Genomic DNA, 13075 nt, shown 5'->3' on the forward strand with positions numbered 1-13075 from the left:
AGCCCGAGCATATTTGGGTAATCCGGACGAGGGTTCAAGGATAATCGCAACAATATGTGTGCTACCATACGTTTTAAAAGAAATACATCACAAATAAGGGCACACAATCACGGTATACACTTTGACTACTTGTATGTACGTTGAATCAAAGAACGTAAATGTATAAGAAGCGACAACTCGTTACTTTGAAAATGTGCCGCGTCGATTTTGACCGTATCTGAAAGGTTGAGATGAGGAGTTCGTCTCCCTTTTGACTCTGTCCGCGGCAGATTTTTGATTTTCGCCTCGAATGCGGAAAATGTCAGCAAAACAGAAGAAAAGCGGCAAATGCGAACTTCTTTGATTATTTTGCACAAGTTGTTGAAAAGTGTATTTTAATTTAGGAAATAAATAAATGAAGGTGTAAAATATATAGTATTCAGTGAATGTGTAAAATACTGAAGTGCGTGTATGTGAAAGCTTCCATATTAATAATAAAAGTGTTTGTAAGTGCAAAGTGTTCGTCAACAAGTGCCGATTGATGGCGTCTGTGGGTAAAAAGTGATCATTATTTTAAACAAAACCAGTGTACTTTTATATAAAAATGCATTAGTTTAATAAGAAATCTATGCATTTATATATGAGTGTACTTATGTTTTGTTTTCATCTGGAAATTTACATATTTAAAGTGCAAAAAATGGTGTGTTGGGAGATTTGAAGGATAGTGTATATACGGCGGCTTTATTACAAAACCAATGTTTATTATATACAGATGGCATAAGTTTAATTTAAATCTATGCATTTATACATGAGTATGCATACATTTTGTTATTATCGGGCAAGAATAAATGTTTTCCAATTTTTTGTTCATATGTATGCAAAAAATAAACGCATAAATGTGAAACATAAGTTGTCTTCGTCTTTCTCACATCCTCCGCCAAAACAAACGCGTAAATGTGAAACATAAGTTGTCTCCATCTCTCCCACGTCCTCCGCCATCTTCATCATGACAAATTCTTAAATTCCTGCAAAATGCCGCGTTCTGACATATTTACGCGCATACATATGTACGTTTACAGTAGGCTACTCCTAACTTGAATTCTTGTAGCTCTAATCTGCTTGTTACCGGATATTTTGTAACCAGCAAATTTTGTTGCCAAACATTGTTACCACTTCTTGTAACCGCAATTATAGGTACCGTGGTAACGTTTTAATTTATTCAGCATTCCAGGTATGAAGTTTTGTAGAAATTCTGTTGTTGCATATTTCATGGGGCAATATTTTGTTACCTGCTTATGAGATGGTAACAAATTTTACTGGTTACAAAAGTGCGCAGAATGCGAAAAGGGTTTAAACAAAGAGAGGAGCTTTATTATGCGCTAGAAAAATCTGATTACTAACGCAGAATAGGTTAATGTACGATTTTGTGTTTGAATCTTTTCGTGATAGTAAACAATATTTGTGTTACCAACGCAGAATAGGTCTGTATGTATACACTCACTTATACATGCTTCATAGCTTCGCAATTATCAATAATGGAAAATAATTAAATTTTTGTTAATTCTTTTACATGTTGCTCGTAGTATCTAGAGTCAACTGTAAACAAATCGTAAGCGATCGGTTTACAAAAATTTTAAAATTGATGGCCGAAGTTGGTGAAGGCAACCATGTTGCCAAGTTACATTTGTTGTAAAACCACTTATGTATGTGATTTTAGAAGTTTTGAGTTTACATCAAAATATCATGGGCCATTTGTGCAAAAAATGTATGTTTATTTTGTTTTTTATTAAAATAAAATCTTAAGCAACTAATTAATAGTTTAAAAGTCAGAAGGAGCACTGTATTTAGAAATTTAGAGAAATAATGGCTAAGCTCGAGATAAGTTATTTTTGCAAATGTCCTCGGATTTTACAGCGGAGTTGCAACTTTTCATTTGACTGGCTGTGATTTCTTCAATCTTACATTTTAGAAATTTTGTGGCCCTCGCGCAGAAGTTGCGCTTGTGGGCGATGAGTTTGCGGGTAGAAGTATGGTCATTGAATTTATGAATGAATGAGTTTGACCTTGAAGAATATGCGCATGCGTTTATGAATGAATTTGTTATTGTTGTATTTTAGTGGCATGCGTATATGTACATATGTACGTATGTACGAACGTATATTTGCATGGATGTAGAAACATACATATGTAGAAGGAAAATCGCAAGAGTATATTTGTACAAATTGATGTAAATTATTTATTGATTTTAAATGTACATTTGGTTGATATAAAAAGGGTAATTTAATGCATAAATTATAACTTTACAACTAGGTACCATACTAAAGAGGAAGTTTATAAAGGTCTTGCATAGCGCATGTATTTAATTTACTTATATTTGTTTAAAATTATAAAATAAAGTAAATCTATGCACATGCGCATGCAAATTGTTAAATGCCGTCAGCAAATAAACAAAAAGAGCTGCGGCCATGTTTTTTTTCATTTCATTTTATTATTTCTATCATCGGTCACTTTTTCTTAACGTTCTTTATCGCCGCGAAACCATATGTGCGGCGAATTCATTTACGAAAATGGATGTTAAAACGGACGCGAACTCCTCATCTCAACCTTTCAGACCTCACTCGCCGACTTGAACGAGTTGTCGCTTCTTATACATTTACGTTCTTTGGTTGAATGCATATATTAAAACTCCTCTATTTTTAAAGAGCTTTTTTTTTATAAAAGTCGATGCTTCGATCAATAATGAAAATTTTCGCCCGCGGCGCTTTTTTTTTTTTATAAAAATAAATACTTCGATAAATAATGAAATTTGTAATAAAAAATCGCGTGTGGCAGCATCGACATTTCAGTTCAATTGGTCTACAGTTTACAAATCAAAAAGTGAGGTTGAATTCCATGAACCAAAAATACAAGATCACGTAAGAACGCGACGTTGTATTTGTAACTGGTTTTGAGAAAAAAGTTTGCGAAAGCGGGTTCGTCAGCTGAGCGTTTGTTTACATCACAAGCACCACTATTTTACACTTTTATTCAAGTAAAGAAGAGTTAATTCAACATGACAACACATTTTAAAGCATTTTGATACATCATTTTACCTAAATTGTGCGTTTAAAGTGGCTGACAATAATTTTGGCTAATTTTGGTTTTCGTTGTTTTCTTTGCTCTGTTTACTTTTCGCTCGTTTTCCAGTGAAAAAAGATGGCGTAGAACCCGCTAAAAAAAATAGACTTTTTTCACTCTCTTGTTCTTACGTGATCTTGTGTCTTCCGTTCATGGTTGAATTCGACATTTTTTGCAATTTTAAATGCAAATTACTTAAACAGCCCGATTCTAAATAAAAACTCCCTAGTAATTTTTCCTCATTTCTCTTTCCTCCTATCATGAATAATAATTCCCTGAGGATTTTTCCTCTTTTCCCTATTCTCCTATTCTAAACTATCTTCGAAAAAGGGAAAATGTATTTCGGGAAAAAAGTAGGTATTACGAATGTCAAAAAGGAGGGCTATTACAAGAAAACGCGCGATCTAAATTAAAATCTTTCAACTTACCCGTGTAGTTAAAAAATTGATCTTTAATTTAAAACACAGACTTGAAATTTCCGCGCACTAATTTATTAACAACTTTAATCTGAAAACTCTTTTATGTGAAACACACTTTTATGTGTAAAACACGCAAATTAAATGGCGGGAGTTGAGCTGTCAAAATAACTGTCAAACAGCTCTCCGAAAGTTCGAATTTCCTGCTCCCAAATTTTCGGGGAAAATGCTGCTCCCTGGCAATTTTTTCTTCGTTATGCTAAATTTTTTGATTAAAATAGTCAAAAAGGATAATTTTCCTCAAAACCTATAGTCAGAAGAGTTATCATTTCGATCCATTTTTCAATTTTATTTTGGGAGGATTGTCATCCAGATCCCATATAAAGTTCCAGGAAATGTTGTCATATAATCCATTTGCCGTTCGGAGGCGACCTAGAACTTCATTCGCGTGACAAGATCACCATGCACATTTTATTATAGGAGTATACATATATGTTAAAAGCCTGAAAGAATGTGTAGGTAATAGTTTTGAAATTAAGCAACTGTTAGAGCGCGGTTACCCACGAACGTATACGTAGCGTAGCGTAGAAGTACCTAGAAAGATATAAAGTGTGCTGTTGATAGAAAGAGAGGGAATCAACGTCTACGTCACGGTCATGCGGTGGGAGCATAAGATAGATCGTGTCAGCTGACACGTTCTCCGTTTTTGCGTCCGTGGGTAACTGTGCTTTTAGACTATAAAATCTTTACTTTTGACGATAAAACGAGCCTTAGATTGCCTTTACTTACTTTCTTGCTACTTTTTATTTCTATAACCCATTTACCAAGCTTGATAAGAAAAGCTTTTATTCAAACAAATATAACACCAAGCATTTTTCGTTTTATTAAAGTTCGTTAAATAAGTTGCTTAAGTTTAACGGGATTAAGCACATTTTTTGAACAATTTTGGTAAATTATATTCAACGGCCGCGGCAACACTGCTGTGCAGTACAGTACGAAATAAAAAAAAATCGTTGAATTGCGGCAACAGCTGGTAGAGTTTGTTTGGCAGCCATCGGAAGCAGTCGCATAAGTGTAAAAGAGAAATAAAAAAGTGTCAGCAAAGCGAAAATTTACGGTAATCGCTTTTTTCCAACGAGTTTTGTAGTGCACAATCAATTAATTAAGTGCATAATATTCTGCAACAACAATTGCGTGAAGAGAAAGTAAATTTTGTCGTATTGTGTTTGCCAATAAGACGGCAGAAAAATTTCAGGGCTCCGCTGAGTTCATACATGTGTATACACATACGCACAAACATACATATTCATATAACACTAATAATGTAAACATCAAAACATTTGCCAGTGAAAGATATGCATACATTTCTATGAAATTTGCAAATGCAAAGTATTCAATTAATATTAATAGCTTGAAACATTTTGCAAATTTAAAACTATGCGGCTAATATTTGAACATATCTATTTACAATGTATGTACCTAAACTTTTTGTTAGTTGTGTGTGTGTGTGCGTGTGTATATGTTTCAGTTGTGTGCAAAATCAATGCTCCGCTGTGGCAAAGGATGTTTCTTATCTACATGGCGTTGTTTCCGTTTCTGGTAGAACAGATTTAGCAAATCTAAAAAGGGCAAAGAAAGAAAAAATAACCCAATTGTTTTAATTAGGTTTTCTGTGAATACATACTATACATACATATAATATTTGGAAAAATTGGTTCAATAACTACAGTTTTCGCATAGTGCTCTTAAGAAACTGATATAAACTTTGTTCTACGTACTGACAAATTAATTTCATTTCTGATCGTCAGGTTAATGGTCAAATGGCTGACACTGTTCTTGCAGGGTATTGTAATCTAATACCCATTTATGTATGTATGTACATACATGATAATATATGTATTTACCTACATACTTTATCAATGAGAACGCTAGTCTAAGCAAATGACCTTACCACACATGTTAGTTAAGTCTGTTGCTGATAAAAACATGCAGTATTGTGCAAAATAAAAGCAGCAAACTTCCTAAACTATATATGTACATACACTAGGGATGTCAATCCCGGGATCCCGGGAGGTCGGGATCCCGGGATCCCGGTCTTTTTTAAGTCCCGAATATCCCGGGATTAGTCGATTTAAATCCCGGGATTGCTGGAAACAATTTTTTTGTTAGCCAATTAAATTTGTATCACAAATATCCCCTCTCAGAGCAAATTAAGAATTTTTTGCAACCCTTAATGCTATAATTTCTTTAAGATCGCATTACCATCAAAAGAAGGAATAATTTTGCTCCGCTCGAAATGGAATAGGTGATGCACTTATATATTTATTGTTTACTTAAATGTGTTAACTTTTTTATTATTACTTAAATATACTGATAATATCTTAAGTTGATCTCAAACCGTGATTAAAAAAATTTTATATAGTTACATAGGCAGTTACTGCTGTACCAAATAAGTCACTTACAAAAATATTTTGCATCGATTTTTTTTGCAATATCCAAAATATTTTTCATGGTATTTTTTTGTTAATTAAAAAAAAATATATAGCTCATTTTTCAACAAAAATCATGTAAATCAAAATTTCACACTTTAGAGAAAGTTGGTTTAAGTTCACCAAATTATCATAAAAATATCAAACTTTGTAATCATAATTTTTACAAAAAAATCCATTATGTAGTTTTATAGCCCATTCAATTTAATAGAATAAAGTGCACTTTTAATGTTACTAAAAACTCCCTTGATTTTTGAATTGTTTTTACTGATGTTGGGCATTTTCTTCCTTATAACGAATTTTTTGTAGCAAAAAAAAAAAATATAAAATGTCGACGGGATGTTTTCGCAACTTCAAAATTGCACATACATATATATATATATATATATATTTTTAAATGAACAAAAAAAATACCATGAAAAATATTCTGAGTATTGCAAAAAAAATCTATGCAAAATATTTCTGTGAGTGACCGTATATGCATTTGACCTTGTAGTACAAAAACTATGTTATAAATTAATGAGGATGTGTACATTAGAGGTATACGCCGCCGAGCCACGCCGCCGCCGCCGCCGTTTTTTGTCATTCCTCACGCGCTGCCGCCGAGTTACGAAAATATCGGCGCGGCGGCGGCGGCGGCGGCGTTCGGCGCCTAAGGAATTTTGTACAAAATTTTCATGATGTATGTACATTGAATACATCGTTTGAAGGAACTAAATATTGTATAAAAACACAATTTTACGAAATGAAAATTACATTTTTAAATTAGTTTTTTTGCATAATTTGGGCCACTGGACAAGAGTATGATCTCCTTTATTTTTTTCCAAAAATAGCATAACTTAGAAAAAACATAGGTAACATATTTTTTGACGACAGCGTTTATTACAGTTAAATTAGGGTCGAATACTGGTAATCTAACGATTTTTTTCCGCAGTAGACAATTCTTTTCTATACTACAAAAATACTACTTTTTTATACACCTACTACAACAACAAGAAACTTATAACACATCAAAAACTTTAGCTCCAATATCTCAGAAAGCAGTTTTAATAGAAGCGGCCTCTTTGCATCTAACTCCTCAATTATTGAAGATAAATCAAAGACAAGTTGATTTTTCTATGTATTTTTTTAATATTTTAAACAAACACTTTTTTGCTAATATTTACATTCGTAAGTTATTTTATTCTGGGGTCCCACATACGTATACAAGTACTAGGTGGCTGTGTGAAAATTACGTTAGCATTCCTTAGTGGTGGTCAAACCCCAGGAAGGTTTTGCTCCCTCGCATCGCTATGTTTTCTACACAGGGTTAAAGTTCCCTCTTTATGGTAAACATTAGTATTATTTTTCATTACATTCGGTTCTCCTTAGAAAAATTTGGCGCTTCATATTTTAGTGGAAGTTTTAACCATCTATAAGCCATTTTTTTCAACAGTGGGTCAAAAAGTCCCATTCTGGTTCGAGTTGATAAGACCATTGCAAAAATTTATTGAGAGCGACATAAACTACCCCAATAACTAAACTTTAAACAATTTTTTTTTTCTTTAAATTTAAATAGTACATACGGATCTGTAGAGAATATAGAGATCCGTGTGTGTATGTATGTATATACCTCAGACCTTCTTCTGTTCGCCCATCAATCAGCGCCAGACACTCAACATTTTAATTCAAGTAGGAAGTAACAATATTTAAATTTAAAACTAATTCAATAATGAAATAAATAGAATTATAATAATAGAATAATTGGCATGGCGAATGCCTAACGCTGACGAGTTGAAATGATAAGATTTGTAGCCTCATGGCTCTTTGAAATCTACCTTATGAGAAGTAGCGCCGGCGTTTCCAGACGCGCCGGCGTCGCCGCCGCCGCCGAATATTTTTGACGTTGACCACGCCGCCGCCGCAAAGCCTGTCGGCGTAAACCTCTAGTGTACATACATACATATATGTTTGTCAAATTTTATGTTTGTTTTTTGTTGATTGAAAATACTGATTTATCGCCTTAATAAATATGTAAATGAATTACAATGAATTGTACTTTTTTTTGTTATATCAATCTGATTTAAAATACTATAATAGGATGATCACGGATGTGTTGCACTTTTGCCTGAATTTCGGGACAATCCCGGGATCCCGGGATTGTATTTTCAGATCCCGAAAATCCCGGGATCGACAAAACCCCGAAAATTGACATCCCTAACATACACACATGCATTCATCGCGCTCACGATAACGTGAACTAATTAAAAATAAACCCACTTCATGCCTGCTGAGCGCAGCACGGAAACGCAGCCGGATTGGCAGGTCGATCGCGGGAATCTCCGCATTAGGGGTCTCAGTGTAGAGATTTGGCAAGTTGTGAACCAGTATAGGCGGAAAAAGTAGGAAGAGCACCTGAAGACTTGCAAATTCGCCTCTGATGGGAGCAATCTTTGGTCAATCGTAGGGCGATGGCGCCTCCCCTGACCCGCAGTCATGCGCGAGCTATTTTAGCCGACAAGTCACTCTGCATCCTCCGTTAGACAAAGCCAAGCGCCAAAGCCCTGTGCTGTTGTTTTTCACCAGCGGTGATGTCCAGGAGGATGGTTGCATGATAGAAGTCCACGTAAGTGGGCAAAGCTTTTGGCTACCATTCACCAGGGAGTGTCCAAAAGTGATTCATTTGTGTACGGTTCAAATCGCAGCTCGTTACGTCCAGATATATATATCTACGTATCCTCTGGGTAGCGACCAAATCCGATTGCGCCGGGTTTGGGTACCGCCACGTATAAGTCCCGCCCCTTCTTTTGATGATCACGGCACAAGCATAAAGGACTATGATTTTAGGGTATGCACCTGTAATATCCGGACCCTTAATGGGGAAGGTGTCTCTGACCGGCTGGTTGATGTCCTCGGAAAGACAAATGCCTGCTGCGGTTTAGCCGTGCGCACCGAGCTGCACTTTTTGAAGTAATGCGTTTTTTGCTAATGCATAAAATAATTTTTTAATTTTTTGTCAGTAAGAAGCTTGAGAGGTTTATTTTTCTTAAGAGTTGCTACCTGTTAAAAAATTAGATTCAAAGTTTTTAATAAGTTTAATGAATTATTCAGAGATGGGTATCAATCGAAATGTGCATGAAAAGGGTTTATTTCTTAACTACATGTATATGGTTGCCACCTGTTTAAAAAATCAAATTCCATGTATGGGATCGATATAGCGAACTGAAGAGGGAAGCGAAACGTATTTGCCACAATAAGTAGAGAGAGGCCGAAATACATGGGTGCGAAGAGCTTCAAATGCTGGCCGACAGGAAAAAGGCCCGAAAATTTTACCAGAGAGTTAGGCGACTTACGGAAGCCTCCAAGATCTGGGCGAACTCCTTTAAGAATAACGACGGAGACCTAGTGACCGATCTCTAGAACGTATCTAAATTATGAAGGGCACACTTGTCCACCCTTTTAAATGGAAGAAGCATTGTAAGTAGTGGAGAAGGCGATAACAATGGAGTCGAAGTCCCACTGCCTGACTATGATGAGGTACCAGTAGCAATTACGTGGCTGAAAAACAACACAGCTGCTGGAGATTACGGCTTGCCAGCCGAGCCATTATAGTAAAGCGGCGAAGAGCTGATAAGGTGCATGCAACTCTTATGCAGAATATGGTCCGATGAATGCATGCCCGTCGACTGAAATTTAAGTGTGCAACACACAAGAAAAGCGATCCCGGAACAAGCAGTTCCTAGTTGGGTTCTACAGACGTAAGTACCCGGACAGGCATTTGCTCGAGGCGGAGTCTCCACCTAGGCAACGGACGAGATCCAATAATACACTTAACAACCCCTGGACCCTGCACTGTATAGACAGGCCATAAACGGAATTAACAGGGAGACTGTCGGCACCTTCACCAAATCCCATCCTGTAAATGCCATAACTCCGGCTCAATTACGGTCTGATTTTAGTCCAAAACGGAAAAAAGCGTTAGGGTTGTTGGGTTTTCCGGGCATACGAAGAGATGCTTCGAGTCATGAGGTGCCTCTCCGCATGCCGGACACTCATTCGGCACATCCGCGTTTAGTATGCTCAGGTATGAGTTCAACCTGCTGCAGTAGCCAGAGCGAAGTAGGGCTATTGTGGTTATTGTCTCCCGAGGCAGATGAAGCTCCGCCTCGTCTATGTCCGGTGGTTGTGCGCCTAGAACGGCATTCACAAGTCTGGAGTCTACATAACTCGAGACTGACTCCCTGTGAATGCCGTTCAGGGCCTGTCGATAAGCCGACGGGTCCAGAGGTTGTTTAATGAACCTCTGGACTTTGTCCGTCAGTTCGTAGAGATTTCTCCTGATGTGCCTGGGCGAGGGCTCTTCTGCAAGCAGCTGCCCATTCGGGTGACCACGTTTATGGCTCCCGACAAGGAATTGCTTGCAGAGCATGGCGTTATGCTGCTTGACCGGGAGCAATTCCGCCTCGTCGTGTAGGTGGTGTTCAGGCGACATCAGAAGGCATTAAGTCGCTGTCCGTAGTGCGATGTTTTGAGATGTCTGCGGCTTCATCCACTGCGTCCTACTAGTCCCCGGCGACCACACTGGTGCTGTGTAATTTAAAACCGGCCGGCCTATTACCTTGTATGTTGCCAGCAACGTTTCTTTATCTTTGCCCCAAGTTCTGCCGGCTAGCGACTTGAGGACCTTGTGGCGGCTCTGTACTTTGTTGACAAATGGGGGTGGCGTGCGCAGAGAAGGAGAGCAGACTGTCGAAGGTTACTCCGAGTATTTTGGGGTTATTCACCGTCGGAATTGGTGTATCATCGACGTGAATTCCCAGCGGTAGCCCGACCTCCTTCGTCCAGGTGGTGAACAAGGTCGCAGAGGATTTCGTAGGGGAGAGGGTTAGGCTCCTTGCAGTGAAGAAGCGAGAAAGCTCGGAGAGATACCCGTTTACTTTCGAACACAAGTCATCAACTCCATGCCCAGTCGCCATGATCGAGCAATCGTCGGCGTAGGAGACAATCGAGACTCCCTCTGGTGGTTGAGGGAGCTTTGAAATGTAAAAGTTAAACAGTAGCGGGGAAAGGACACCACCCTGTGGAACCCCCTGTTTTATTTTTCTAAGTTTTCTCGATTTGTCTCTAAACATTACCGAAGAGTGTCGACCACTCAGATAATTCGCCGACCACCGTTTGAGCCTCTGTGGGAGAGAGGAGGCCTCTATATCTTGTAGTAGTGTGGAGTGGCTGACGGTGTCAAACCCCTTTGACAGGTCCAACGCTACTAGAATAGTTCCCTCACTGGGACGGTTGCGGTTAAGGCCACGTGTTATCTGAGTGTTTATGGCATTAAGTGCTGTTGTTGTACTGTGCACTTTATGGAAACCAAGCTGATGCTTCGCTGGGGTCAGGTGGTTTGTGAAATACGGGATCGGCAAGGCCTCTAGTGTCTTCGCTACCGGGGAAAGGAGTGTTATCGGTCGATAAGAATCTCCTTTGTTGGCTAGTTTCCCCGGTTTGAGCAGCGGGACCACTCTCCCCACCTTCCAGATGTCTGGGATGATGGGAGTGGCCATAGACATATTGAGGACCTCCGTTAGGTACGCTACTCCCGCAGGACCCAAATTTTTCAGCATCAACATACATATTCCGTCGGGACCCATGGCTTTGGAGGCTTTCGTCTTCCCGATGGCCACCTGAACTTCACCACTGGTGAAATCAGGTTGTTGGCAGTATGTGCAGCCTTTTGGTCACTCGACGCTTGGCTTTGTCCACCGGAGGATGCAGTATGAACTGCCGGCTAAAATAGCTCGCACATCGCTCCGGGTCCGACGAAGCATGGTTGCCGAAAGAAATGTCGACCCTGTCGTCGTGCTTCGTCGGATTGGACAGTGACCTCACGGGTGACCAAAGCTTACTCACACCAGAAGTGAAGTTACAGGTCTTCAGATGCTCTTCCCACTTCTTCCGCTTATGTACGCTCACTAGTTGCCAAATCTCCGCGTTGAGATCCCTGATATGGGGATTTCCGGGATCGGCCTGACGAAGGCTGTCACGCTCGTCGGCTAGAACAGCCGCTTTAGCAGGGAAATTTGGACGTGGGTCAGTAATGCATCCTGACGGTACGAAGCGAGCTGCAGCAGCAGTGATAACCCTGCGGAACTTACTTGACGATACTGCACGGTGTGGCGCGTGATGAACGCTAAGCCACCACCATTATCTCGCTCGCGATCTCGACGGTGCACGTTGTACCCGGCACAATTCAACAATGTTGAATTGCTGTGCAACTTCGTCTCTTGGACCGCAGCTATCAATATACCATGCCTTCCCATGAAGACGGTTATCTCCTCGATCTTGCACTGAAGTCCGTTACAGTTGAATTGAAGGAGCTTCATGTGGTTCGGCAGACGTGTAGTTATGCGGGGTGTAAGGGATGTGTGTGACCTTGCCGCCATTGGTTGTTTGCGCTGCTGTGGAGGTTGCCGCCCTGTGGTGGTAGTGGGTGGCGTCGCAGTTGGGGTTGCGACCGAGCAGCGCAACACGGGCCCTCGAAGTTTCTCGTCCAATCTCGCGTGGTGCGCAGAACTGAACACGCCCTAAAGTGACACCAGCCAAGGCAGGTGTTGCACTTGCTGATGTCACATTACGGAATATTCTGGTCTGACATACCGTGCAGATTGTGAAAGGAACTAGGAGTTGTTGGCGGCGGCGTTGTGGGTGGTGGTGCGGTTGTGTCTGTTATGTGGTCTGTCGTGGTTGTGGTGTGGTCTATTGTGTTGTTGTGTTGTGGTGCAGTGGTGTCTGTATTGAGCTGCTCAGGTGGACTGGGGTTAGCCGTGGAGGCTGCTCTGTTTGAGCAGCAGGCGGCAACAAAAGATGTGGTCCACTTCCGATGTGTCCGTAGTCCTGAGCAGACTCTGAGGGGGCTCCACCCCTCGCAAGCATTGCACTTGCCTGAGGTGGAGTTGTGGTGTAGTCGTCTCTGGCATACACAGCAGGCGTAGGTTTCTGGCCCTGGGTTTGACTCGATGCCAACCCTGAACAGAAGTATACGTAGCGAATGTAGCCATATGGACGACCAACTTCTGTGATACTTCGCCGACCTAAACGGGG

The 13075-nt window shown here is 39.8% G+C and overlaps 1 protein-coding gene across 4 annotated transcripts in view; it reads left to right on the forward strand.

The window, feature by feature from the left end:
- Window positions 1–13075, forward strand: part of LOC118738824 (sodium-independent sulfate anion transporter-like) — a 63126-nt gene that overhangs the window by 28073 nt on the left and 21978 nt on the right. Inside the window, exon 1 of one of the 4 annotated variants that reach the window (XM_036469816.1) lies at window positions 4561–4629. The exons of 2 other annotated variants lie outside the window; for them this stretch is intronic. The gene's annotated coding sequence lies outside the window, so the exon portion shown is untranslated. Of the gene's footprint in view, window positions 1–4560; window positions 4630–13075 lie in introns of those variants that run through there. One more of the 4 variants, XM_036469819.1, reaches the window with a different exon arrangement.

This window comes from Rhagoletis pomonella, unplaced genomic scaffold, assembly GCF_013731165.1.
Source record: "Rhagoletis pomonella isolate Grant_MI unplaced genomic scaffold, Rhpom_1.0 Rhpom_scaffold_00005, whole genome shotgun sequence".
NCBI lineage: Eukaryota > Metazoa > Arthropoda > Insecta > Diptera > Tephritidae > Rhagoletis > Rhagoletis pomonella.